Raw genomic sequence first — 12,805 nt, forward strand, 5'->3', positions numbered from 1 at the left:
CTTGTTTCATAGAAAAATTATTTCATTCAACAAGCTTTTATTTTCATTTTACTTTAAAATAAGTTCTTCATAAATATAAGAAGTTCAAACAAAAGTACAAAACTGTAAAAAATTGCGGATCAAATTACAGTATAAAATACCAGCACTTTCGTCATACATAAAAACCATCTTACCGTAAAATATTATACCGCAAATTTTGACAGTAATATTTATTTAGAAGGATTCAGTAATTTTATGGTAATTATCACACTAAAAATTACGGTATATTAAATTTTTTGGGCCGTAACATTTTCCGGTAAAAATAGATTTTGGGATAAAAAAATAACAGCACGCTGAGTGCCGGTACTTTTTATCATTACTTGATACGAAATTTTTTTTCAGCGTAGCAGTTCATTGCCAGCAATTTCATTACGTAATAAAATTAGTCACCTGATTGAAATCAATTTAATTAGAGAAAATTGATAATAATAACATGCATTTCTAATCTATCTATATTATATAAAACGCTAATACGTACGTATGTATGTATCAATAAAACCGATGATATTTCTTTTCTCGCGCTGGCAATAGTTTTCATTTTTAATTGATTGGATTCGGCGCGCAAGAGCACGTAGTGAGCAACCAGATAACAATAACCAGAGTGAGCATTATCAGGTTGTTCAATTCAGATTCATGCACTAAAAACATGACAATATTTAATTTAAACTCAATTGGGTATAATATGAAAAAAACACAACTACTTCGATTTAGTAGGAACAACATATGACGCAATGACATATGACGATCCAATTTCTTGGACAGAGATTGATTGATATTGATGGAAACTTGTTTTGCTTTAAGCTTTGATCGTGTAAACAAACATCCAAGAACTTGGTCCAACTTCTTGGACGATAGTAGAGCATGTTCTACTTTCCATCCAAGTTTTTTCTCCCTTAACCAACCAGCGTCTTAGGTTTTGTGACGTCAACAATCAGGCAGCAAATTATGTCATCTTCCTGTCTGTTTTCATATATTTTAGTCCAAATAAATTGATCTGTTGCGGTTCATTTGTGTTATTATGATTTTATTTGAATTTATTTAGTTATTTTAAACTTATGTAAGTATTATTTTATAATGTTGAATATGAACAATGCGCATGCGCGAGTTTTTCTTTTAACGAATCAGCGACATTCAAGAACTTGGATAGTGTCAACGAATCATCCAATTTCTTGGACAGAGAAATCCGTCCAATTTCTCGAATTCAAGAAATTGGACCGTGTAAACAGGCCTGAATTTAGTTGTTGTTTATTTAGTTATTGTTATTAGTAGTTGTTGTTATTTGTTTAAGTTGTTGTTGTTTATTTAGTCGTATTTAGTTTCAATAACTTTTCTTTATAATGCAATAAAATCTGGCGAGCAGCTATTTAAACGATCGAACACTTCGTTTGTTTATTTGTGGCTAGAAGTTAGGCTCGCAGAAAATGCCGTTCATGGGTTAAATTTAGTAGGAACAACACAACCTGTGACGTAGGCTATATTATTACCCATTGGGTATAATATAAAAAAAACGCAACTACTTCCACATAATAGGAATAACATTTACCATGACGCAATGCTAAATTCTATGCCACTATCCACATAAATGCCATTATCCACATAAATCAATTATTAATCAAAAATCGAATATCAATTACTTTTCTTCATAATGCAATAAAATCTGGCGAGCAGCTATTTAAACGATCAAACACTTCGTTTGTTTATTTGTGGCTTGAAGTTAGGCTCGCAGAAAATGCCGTTCATGGGTTAAATTTAGTAGGAATAACACAACCTGTGACGTAGGCTATAGTATACCCAATTAGGAATTAATTAATTAATTGAAGTGAGAATGCTTTAAAAGGCCGCTGTTGAATTGATATTTTTCTACTGGGAGCTACCTAAACGTCTAAAAAACGTTTAAGTGTTTGTATTGAATGCATTGAATTTTTTTATATTTCGCGTTTATTTATGCATTGAATTTTCACGCTTTAAAATGCAGAATATTAGTGAAGCAATATTTGATAATTTATTTTGCTAATATGTTTCTTATTTAGCTAATGTTTTGATTTTTTCACCATGTACAATCTAAATAGCTAATATACTTTTTTAAAAGCCAATAAGAAAATTGGTAGAATTCTTCTACATAAGTACAATACTATGTCTTTGATGATAATATATTATGTCTTTGTGCTAAAACATTGTGTTCATTGGCGAGCGAGCGCAGCTAGCCATGGTTCACGGCGTGAACCACATAGGATTGCGTAGCAATTCTCGGGGGTTGGCGAGCGTTAGCGAGCAGGGGGCGGAGCCTCCTAGTTTACTACTAAAAAAGATTCATCAAAAAACCATGAAACATTATACATATGTATACCCTACAAGAAGGCAAATTTCAAACATGTAGTACAAAAAATATGAATAAATGAATATGTATAATATGAAAAATTAGGCATTGAAAAACGCATGAAATATAAAAAATGCATGAAATGAAAAATATATGTAAGTATGAAAAAATATGAAAATGTATGGCAATAGACATGGCATCAGTTTTTGGACTGTATTAAAATGGGTAAATCTTTAAAATATTTATTGCATTAATTCTTAAAAAGCTAATATCCTTAAAAAGCTTAAAATTGCTTTTAAAATCTTTTGAAGATATCATATTGATAATTTAAACAAACATAAAATGCAAGAGTAAATATTTTGTATCCTAAAAAGATTTTTAAGAAAAACATTATGATTTGATGTTATATGAAGCATTATATGAGGTAGATCAATAAAAAAACATTATTTTAAGTTTTTATTTTATTTATTTTTATTTTTTTATATTTTTTTATCATTATTATTTTAGAAATCAGTTACAACTTATTGAAAATACAACAATCTTTTAAACAATCAATCAATTTAAAGAAAAAACTCTTTTACAAGAAATGTTCCGAATTTGTAGTTCACAAACGGAGTCCTCCCTTTAAGGGACTCATATACCACAATAGTCACGAGTCACTCAAAATCCTTGAATTTTTACGAAATATCGGGAGAGTTTTCATTTTCACAAACGGATTCCATCTTTTTTGGGGCTCATATCACACAATATACATGTCACGAGTCGCTCAAAATCTTTAAGAATTTACGTAAATACCGGGAGAGTTTCCAGATTAATATACAGAGTTCACCCTTTTTGGGGTTCATATTACTCTATAGTCCTGCTCAAAACCTTTGAGTTTTTACAAAAATGTCGGAGAGTTTTCAGTTTCAAAAAATTGAGTCCACCCTTTTAGAGGCTCATAGCATTATTTGTCATTAGGCGGTCAAAATCTTTGAGTCTTTACAAATATATCGTGAAGTTTCCAGTTCCACCCTTTCAGAAACTCATATCGCTCAATATTCATGTTATGTGTTGTTGAAAATTGTTGAGTTTCTCGGCAAATGTAGGGAGAGTTTTCAGATCCAAAAATAAAGTCTGTCCTTTTTGGCACTCAAATCACACAATAGCAAAAATTTGGCTTTTGTCGTTCAAAATATTTGAAGTTTTACATAAATATCCGGAGAGTTTTCCGGTCCAATAATAGAGTCCACCCGTTAAGGGGCTCATATCACACACAAACTATACGTCAAATTCTTCACATTTCTGTTCAAAATGCAGAGAATGTATTAATGTTCAATGCATGAACAATTTAATACAGACTATCATTTGGATCATTTTTGACCTCAGAATCACCAGTGTCATTAGGATCACCGGGACAAAATGCATCAAGCACTTCTGGCTGAAAGAGAATAATGGAAAGTTATAAAATAAATTAGTTGAACATATGCTCATATTTCATATATTAAGTATACTATGAAAAAATTTGCTTGGATAAAAAGGTTAACTTTTAAGGAGGAAAGATAAAAAAAGAACTATATTATAGAATATCTCATTTTTTTATTCTCTGAAATAGATTTTTTCTTTGAAAAATTTAAATTTCTGTTCGAAGTAGATTTTTAAATTTTTAAAGCAGGTAAAGATTTCCTTTTACCTTTAGGTGCATTTACAAAATGGAAATGAGCACTTTATCATTGTTTTAAAAACTTAATTCCTAATAATAAGAGAATTAGAGAAATAACTAAAATGCTTCAAGTAATTTTTCTAAAAATAATTTTGCTAGAAATGTAATTGAAAAGTGTTAGTGAACAAAAAAAGAATTTTGTAGTAACTCCCACAGACAAAGTTAACAGCATTTATGATATCTTCTGTAAAATTTCTATGTTGAATTTTAAAATAAGTAACTAATAAAAACTAAAATTTTCTACCGTAGAATTTAGACTAATAACATTATCATTAAAAAATCAATGCTCATCATTAACTATTTGAGCGGCGTCACAGAAAATTCAGAATTCCTGCTACGATTCCAGCTGGCTTAAAGATGGTTGGTTACATGAATGCGTATAAGTTGAATCTCAAAAGAAAATATTTTGTTACCATTATTTCCTTACATTCACAAAATTATAATTGAGACGCGAAATTAACTTTAAAATAAAATAAATATAAATGATATATGTAGGCATTACTAAATTACCTGAGCCAAATTGAGATCCAAGAATTCCGATCCGATTCTTCCCACAAAGGGCTTAATCACATCATAGTAGTCCAAGACAACATCTTTAAAATATGATTTGTGATTGAAGGGTTTTCCCTTCTTTTTCACAACCACTCCATCATCCACCAAATAGTCATACTTTTTGACGCCAGATCTTTTGACGTTGACTCTAAAATGAAAATTAATAGGACACTTAACACATTCTTATATAATCTTACCGGCTTACAAGATCCATTTTACATCTTAAAAATATGATTTCTCATTTTATTATCTTAAATAAATGTTATGCAATAAGTGGGAAAAAATCATAAAAAACATTTAATTTGTGAGTCGTGTCTTAAGAGAAATCTTATAATTCAACATTTTCCAACACTTTTTCTGGCTAATTATTAAGCAGAGAGCGAAATTAACTGTAACTGCAACAGGCTAAAAACTTATTAACAGAAATGGGCTGTAAGAGATATGGAGACTTTCAAATTAAAAAAAAAAAACGATACTCAAGTTCCATTCACTAATCAATCAGATATGATACTTAATACTTGCCAGTGATAAGAAAATGATAAATGGCTATAGAGATATTTGCTTTTTACGTTTAGAATTAATTAAAACCAAAAAAAATTTTCTCAAATTTATTTGAATAATACTGTTCCTCTTAGTAAGCAAGAACTTAAAGTCCTCGTTCTTTTTCTTTCAGATACTTATGCATTAAGTAGATGCCGACTGGAATGTAGCGAACCCGGTGTTTCTAAAACCTAGGTCCACTAGGTTTTCCAAAACCTAGTGGAGTGCGCTCTTATCATCTTATCCCTCTTTGAGAAGAATTGGTGAACTACGCTTAAAGCAACCCTGGTGATCATCCTTCAATAATGGAGTACAATATATTATCTTTATCTGAATTATATACTATAGTACATTTTTTTAAGAGTGATTTACTGTGGCACTAAAACTAAAGATCAATAATACGATAGTGGTACTAAATACAATGTTAAAAACTGATACTATCACCAAATCTAATGTTCTTTTGCATATTAAATAATATATCACTGAATTGGCGATAGTTCTGTAATATAATTTAAAATATTTTGCTGAATATATGCTTATATTAAATAAATTTGGATTCTAGCGCTTATGTATCAAAATTCATAGTCGCTATATCACTACTTTTTTCTTGGAAAATTGGCAACGGTGATTAAAAAATATTTCATTAACAAGATTGTAACTTAATTATTTCATGAGTGTCAATTTAACAATCATCCTGAATGTTTTTCTAAAAAAAGCATTAATAAATTAAACAAACTTTTATACTTTACTTTTAGTTGTAAAATAAAGTTATCCTAATCACAGAAATTGTACTCTAGAGCAAATATTGTTAACTACAATAGGTACTAAACAAAAATACAATAGGTTGAAAAAAATAACAGTATTTATGGAGCTGTAATTCGAATTAATATCCTAATAAATGATTTAATATACATTATGTTCACTTACATTTGTTTCCTAATCCACTTTTTTACACCAAAAGCCATTTTGAAATATCTCAAGCGCTTAATCAAACCTCTTTTTATAGCAGTTCAATCAAGAATGAATTTTTTTTGGAATATCGCTACTTTAACAATTGATATTATTGGTATACATTGTTAGTATGAGTGAAACTCATTGTTAACAATTTCATTTCGTTATATAACAAAAATTGCATCATTGTTGACGCGTATTTATATTCAATTCTTGCTATCGGGAACAAAAAAATGACCTAATTAAAGATATTCATGCATTTTTTTACGAAAATTCGCTTTTCTTTATGAACTATCTATGTCTAGTTTTTATTTAAAATACACACGCTGTCCAATGAGTTAGGAACTTGGCTCTTGCCTTGTTTTGCCTTGTGCACTGTTTTAGGGATCTGAAAGTCTTTGTAGCCAATACATGGTTGTTCCCTATGCATAAATACAATACAGAAACTTATGAAATGGGTACCCTCAAGAATACGGGCAAAAGAAGGTCCAAGTAAATATTAATCAAAGGTGTGACCTTAGTGAGCGTGTGCAAATGCTAAAGTTTTTACTTTATGTGAGTAATTAACCCATTTATACCTAAGCGCAAGCTATATATGAAAAACCTATGGAGATTGATGTTTGAAAAACTACTATCTGAAATAAGGGATAGTACATATTTGTTTGTACTAAATGCATATTTCTCTCTTTTGGCTTGCACTTTAACTTTAAAAAATTTATGTGGCTTACTTCAGATCTGTTCATATTATTATTATAGTGTGGTAAACAAAACTTTCTTGTATTCGCAAAATAAATTTTAGAAATGAATCATTTGAGCTACCACTTTTTTCTTTTTTAAAAAAAAGTCAATTTAAATAGACTCAGGTCACAAATGGGTTATGCTTTATTTCTTCATTAATGACAGTTTATTCATAATAGATCATTTGCATTCAATTAGCAAAAAAAGAAAAAGACTTAAAATATTTTTAGAAAAATGGTAAAAATGCAACTTTGAAAAAAAACTTTTTTAGATGATGTAAACTATTTATTCATAACATTTATGTGAATTTTATTAAGCACCATTTGTTCCGATTATAAAATACAAATTATTCATCCTTTTTTATAAGCACTTGCATAAACCAAGTAGGAAATATTAACGTCAAATAAAATCGAAAAAAGGTTAAATAAAATAAAAACAATAATAAAAAAATTTTTATTTCACAAATGGCAACTGAGACAATCTAAAAAGAATCCTTTTGCGCATGCGCAATGATGACCTCCAACCATAAGAGGAAGAATTTTTAGATAACCAATCATACGCTTTTGCACAGGATTATTAAGTTACGTCATCAGAATAGACACGCCCCACGATGTACCGCAAAAAAAAAAAGATATCACCCTGAATAACTTTTGTTCTAATGATCGGATTTTCACGATTTAAGTGTCAATCTTAATGGTTCCTTTGGGTGACCTCAAATATGCTAATTAATTAGTGCTAACTATTAATTAAGTTACGAAATCAGACACAAAAACGTACTTTCTCTGAATAAACATGCATTTTTTTTTACATATTTGGAATCCTGACCCTTAAAATAGGGGGGGTAGACAAAATTTCGAAAAAAATGGGTTGTAAATTAGGTCGCAATAAGGATTTATATATCTGGCGATGGTTTAAAAATATGCCAAATTTCCTCGCCATAGAAGGGGAAATAATTTATAACAACCATAAAGAAACTGAATGAATGACAAGATGGGAAAAGATAGTGCTTCTCGTTGCTAAGCAACCATAACTTTTCGCGTTGCTTTCTGGGCTTTTTTTTTTTTTTTTTTTTTTAATCTCCTTTAAAAAGGAAATTTAAATAAATTAATAAATTATTTTTGATTCTCCAAGATTATAGAATCTTTGACTTTTTATCTGACATTATTTATTTTTTTAAAGCTGTTTTAATGTAATTTGTATGACAGTTTTGAATTAAAACCAAATTTTCATAAGTTATCATAAATTTATGAAGAGCTTCTCAGGAAAGGAAAAAAAAGTGATCAAGCAAAGGTGGACCTGAAAAAAGATAGCTATTCTGATGCATAATCGCAAAATTTTATAGAAATTAAATAGTTGTAAATATAAATAAAAACAAAAAAAAACACGAAGAAAATTACGAGTTGATGTTATTTACACACTCCTTTCGTTAGTTCTTTAAAAAACATGATTAAAAGAAAATTAGGTTTATAATACCCTTAATTAAACAAGAGTAACAATTGTTACAGTTTTTACAATACTTTTTCAACTCTGACACTCTTTTCATGAGATAACTTCTTTTGCCAACGATTTTGTCCCTTTTTTTTTGTTAGTTGAAACCAGCTTACGCATTCTTGTAATTTTTACATTTTATCTTTGAAATTTCAATCTCGAAAGACATGCATGAAGTGACGCCTAGTCCAAAGAATCTAAGTTAAATAGTTGTAAGGCCGATTATTACGAAAACAATTAACTACTCTGGTTCAATGAAACAATTACAGTAAAACTTGTGTTAGTTGACTACTTCATGTGCATTGTTTTAGTGGCCAACGTAGACAAGTGGTCAACTTATAGAAGGGGTGGGACATTGTTTACTTTTTCGTTTCCTACATGTTGCTATACATTTAAATTTTTTTTTTACTTGACTTAAAAATTTGATTTAGCAAATGGCCAAATGAATATCTCAAGAAATGTGTTTAAACCTAAACGAACTTCAATTTGTTACACAGAAATAATTTTAATATTTAACTAACTTTTTAAAAAAAATTATTTTGTTAGTTATGCATGTGAAGTGTTTAATAAAAATAATTTCTTAAAATATCAGAACACGAAAACATTGAAAACTTTAACAAAACAAAATTTTAACACTTCAAAATTTATTCTGTTATTACTACACATATAAGCCTATTTGCTCACTATTGCAACTGGAAGAGCAACTTTTCAACTAACACACCTGTTTTCAAAGAATGAATGAACGAAATGGTCAAAAGCTGACTCCCTACAGTTTCCCCAGATGGTCAACTCACAAAAGGGTTTAGTTTAGCTTTTTACACTATTTCACCGAACAAGTGAAATATTAACATACATTGCAAAATGACAGAAAATTTTCTGAATTTTTTTTTTCTGGTCAACTTATGAGGGTTTTAGAATAGAATTTCATAATACTCCTAGACAAAATTAACTTATTTCAGTGGTCAACATACAAGATAGACAGGTAGTCAAGTTACAAAGGTTTTGCTTCTTTATTATGTAGGAAAATTTCCGTTCTTGATAATTGAGGTCAACTTATTCAGATGTAAAACTTACAAGTGTGGTCAACTTGGCAGGTTTCACTGTATAAATAAATCATTAATATTCTTGTTTTTTTATTACGAAATATTAGGAGAAATTTGTATACATAATTTCTTCAAAACGTGTGTTAAAACTATGATTATAAGTTATTTAAGAAGAAGAAAGTCAAATGGAGTAAAAGAACAATTTTTGAGATGATGATTCTAAAAATAGCACGTTTTTCAAATCTTTTTACAATTTTTCATTCACTCACAAGTCCTTTCATTAAAAAGTCTTTCTGCTTATTAGACTCTTATCCCAGGTGATCGTTATCTGGTGTTAAAAAGTTAGCGAAATATGGATTATTTCATATCAGTCATTAAAAGCGTGTATTGCACCATTCTGCTGAAATCGGTTGTTTATGAATTCTATAGGTTAAGAAAATGCATTCAGAAAATTATACACTTTCTTTTCAACGGGTACAATAAATTTATCAATAATACTTCTTGTTTAAAAATGTTATTTACTCATTTTGTGAAATATTATTCCCTTTGAATGGTTCATTTTTAGAAAACATGTAGTCTTGGCTGTTATCTAAAGTATGTGCTTTTACGAAAATAGCTACGCGAAACCAGCAATATTAATTTTAAGGAATTTTTCCTGAATTATATTTTTAAATGGTACATTTGCGTATATGTTATGGTACATTTACGTCACGTATACAAGTTGAATTATAAATCAATTTTGATACTTTTCAAATTTTCACGAGTGTGTAGCATAGTGCTGCCGAAATTAGCCTAATATTTTTGTTGTGAATAAATACTCGCTGTATATTTCTGCACTCCGGCTTTTTTTTTTTTTTTTTTTTTTTTTTTTTTTTTTTTTTTTTTTTTAAATTTGGAAGGCAGAAGAAAACAATTGAGCGTTCTCATGAGAATCAACTGTATTACAAGTTAAGAACATTTAAAAAGTCATTAATTTCACAATAATAAACACAGAGTACATAATCCTTAAAATATAAGTTTCGGTTATAATTTTATAAATTCCATTAGAAAAAAAAATTGAGCGTATTAAAACATTTTCTTGAAGGAAATAAAGGAACGAAATCGGACATTCTCACATCGGTATATAATTTATAGCTCAACTTTTGAAGCTTGATCATTGTGTATGATGAAATTAGCATGTAATATTAGCATGCTCCTCATTCAAGAACTCGATGAAGCACATAAAATTTGTACACATTATCAGTTTAAATTTTTTTTTTTTATAAATATCGTAATATTCCTTCAATTATTCTTTTGAAAATCAATAACGCAGTAAACGGTATATCTATATTGGTTTAGAGACCATGTCAATGTTCAAATTTGTAACATTCTAATTTTAAACCTAACCCAGAAAACAAAAAAGACTGTTTGCCAATAATCAAATTCATGATCTCCTATGTTATTTCCAAGAGAGAACTTAAGTTACAAGTACTTTTCGTCTTAAATTCTCTTTCACGTTCATAACCAATTTAAAATTAAAGCAATATAGAAAAAGTGAGTTCAGCCATGAAGTTGCAAGTACTTTTCGTCTTAAATTCTCTTTCACGTTCATAACTAATTTAAAATTAAAGCAATATAGAAAAAGTGAGTTCAGCCATGAAGTTGCAAGTACTTTTCGTCTTAAACTCTCTTTCACCTTCATAACTAATTTAAACTTAAAGCGATAAAAAAGTGAGTTCAGCCATGAAGTTACAAGTACTTTTCAACTTAAATTCTCTTTCACCTTCATAACTAATTTAAAAGTAAAGCGATAAAAAAGTGAGTTCAGCCATGAAGTTACAAGTACTTTTCGTCTTAAATTCTCTTTCACCTTCATAACTAATTTAAATGTAAAGCGATAAAAAAGTGAGTTCAGCCATGAAGTTACAAGTACTTTTCGTCTTAAATTCTCTTTCACCTTCATAACTAATTTAAAATTAAAGCGATAGAAAAAGTGAGTTCAGACAAACCTAGATAAAGCCACGAAGTTTCAAGAACTGAAAAGAAATTTTTAAGATATCAAAATGAAAATCATGAGGATATTTTAGGACCACGCAATGGAGAAGTTCTCTTTCAAGAATTTGTTTGCATTTTAATATTCTTTTAAAAAAATTTTTAGCAATAGAAACTTCATGGTTTACTCTAGGTTCGTCTGAACTCACTTTTTCGGCACTTAAAATAAGTAATGGAGGTGAAATAGAATTTGAAACAAAAAGATTGTCCCTTGGTGTGGCATACTCTTAAGAGGACGCCATATCTCAGAAGAAAATTTTCGTCGCAAATTCTATTCCTACTTCATTACTAATTTAAAATGTTGAAAAAGGTGGATTTAGACAAACCAAAGAGTAAACCATGAAGTTTCAAATACTGAAAAGAAAATTTTAAAATATGCAAAAGAAAATAAATTATGAGATGATAACTAAGGATTACGCAACGGAGAAGTTCTCTTCTAATATTTTGTTTACATTTTAATATTTTGAAGTATTTTTTTCAGCTATTGAAACTTCACGACTTACTCTAAGTTTGTCTGAACTTACTTTTTCGTTCTTTTTAATTTTAAGTAAGTACTGAAGGTGAAAGATAATTTGAAATGAAAAGATTCTCCCGTGGGGTGTGGCATCCTCTTAAGATTTCACCGGATACATTCATCTAAAGGGATCTTGAAAATCTGCTTTTTTGAAAATATTCAATTCTGAAGGGTATTCAAACTGTGAATCGGGGTTCTCAGAAAGTGATAACATTTCTTAGAGAATAAAGAAGATATTCAATAGAAATGTCAGAACGTCCAATAGAATATTTTTGAATTGTATTTTTACTCATTTAAAATTTGTTAATGATAACTTCTCAATAAATAATAAAGAATTTGTCACTTAAAAGAAAATTGCTGCTTATCACCTGTGGAAGTATTGTCAAGTGACACTTTTAAACATTGTTGGAGATAATGAATAGTCTCAAACATTCTTTCTTAGGTTATCAGTAGCATATGGTGAACAACCTGATCGGATTATCCATCAAAAGTGACAATTGGCAACCTAAACTATTAAAAATTACTTGATTTGCATGTTACAGAGACAGGATTAAGCAAGAAAATAAGAATTTGAAATCACCCATGCTTGTTAAATAGCAGAAAATATTTTAATGAGCGACTAACTTTTCCAAGAGTATCAGTATTATTGATGGGAGAAAAAAAAATATTTTGCTAAATTATAAACCTAAAGGTAGGTAACTTTTTAACTGTGAAGAATGAAATAAAAATATTATATTTCACAATTGAATATGACCTTGTTAAACATAGAAATTTTTCGGGAATTAATATTGGAAATAATCTGAAAGTTTAATGTAATGAATAAATTTAAATGATTTTTTTTTTTTTTACAGTTTCAAATCAATAAACTTTTTGATTGTTTTATGTATAAC

General features: G+C 29.0%; 1 long non-coding RNA gene across 1 annotated transcript; it reads right to left on the reverse strand.

Annotated features, from left to right (window-relative positions):
- Nucleotides 1-2,802: 2,802 nt before the first annotated feature.
- LOC147807736 (uncharacterized) lies at nt 2,803-5,009 on the reverse strand. The gene is made up of 2 exons (XR_015434564.1): nt 4,569-5,009; nt 2,803-3,776 (listed from the first exon to the last, which is right to left on the reverse strand). It is a non-coding gene; the product is annotated as an uncharacterized LOC147807736 (long non-coding RNA).
- Between the last annotated feature and the right edge of the window lie 7,796 nt (nt 5,010-12,805).

This window comes from Parasteatoda tepidariorum, chromosome 6 (genome assembly GCF_982258835.1).
Source record: "Parasteatoda tepidariorum strain Cologne lab strain chromosome 6, Ptep-v5.0, whole genome shotgun sequence".
Classification (NCBI taxonomy): domain Eukaryota; kingdom Metazoa; phylum Arthropoda; class Arachnida; order Araneae; family Theridiidae; genus Parasteatoda; species Parasteatoda tepidariorum.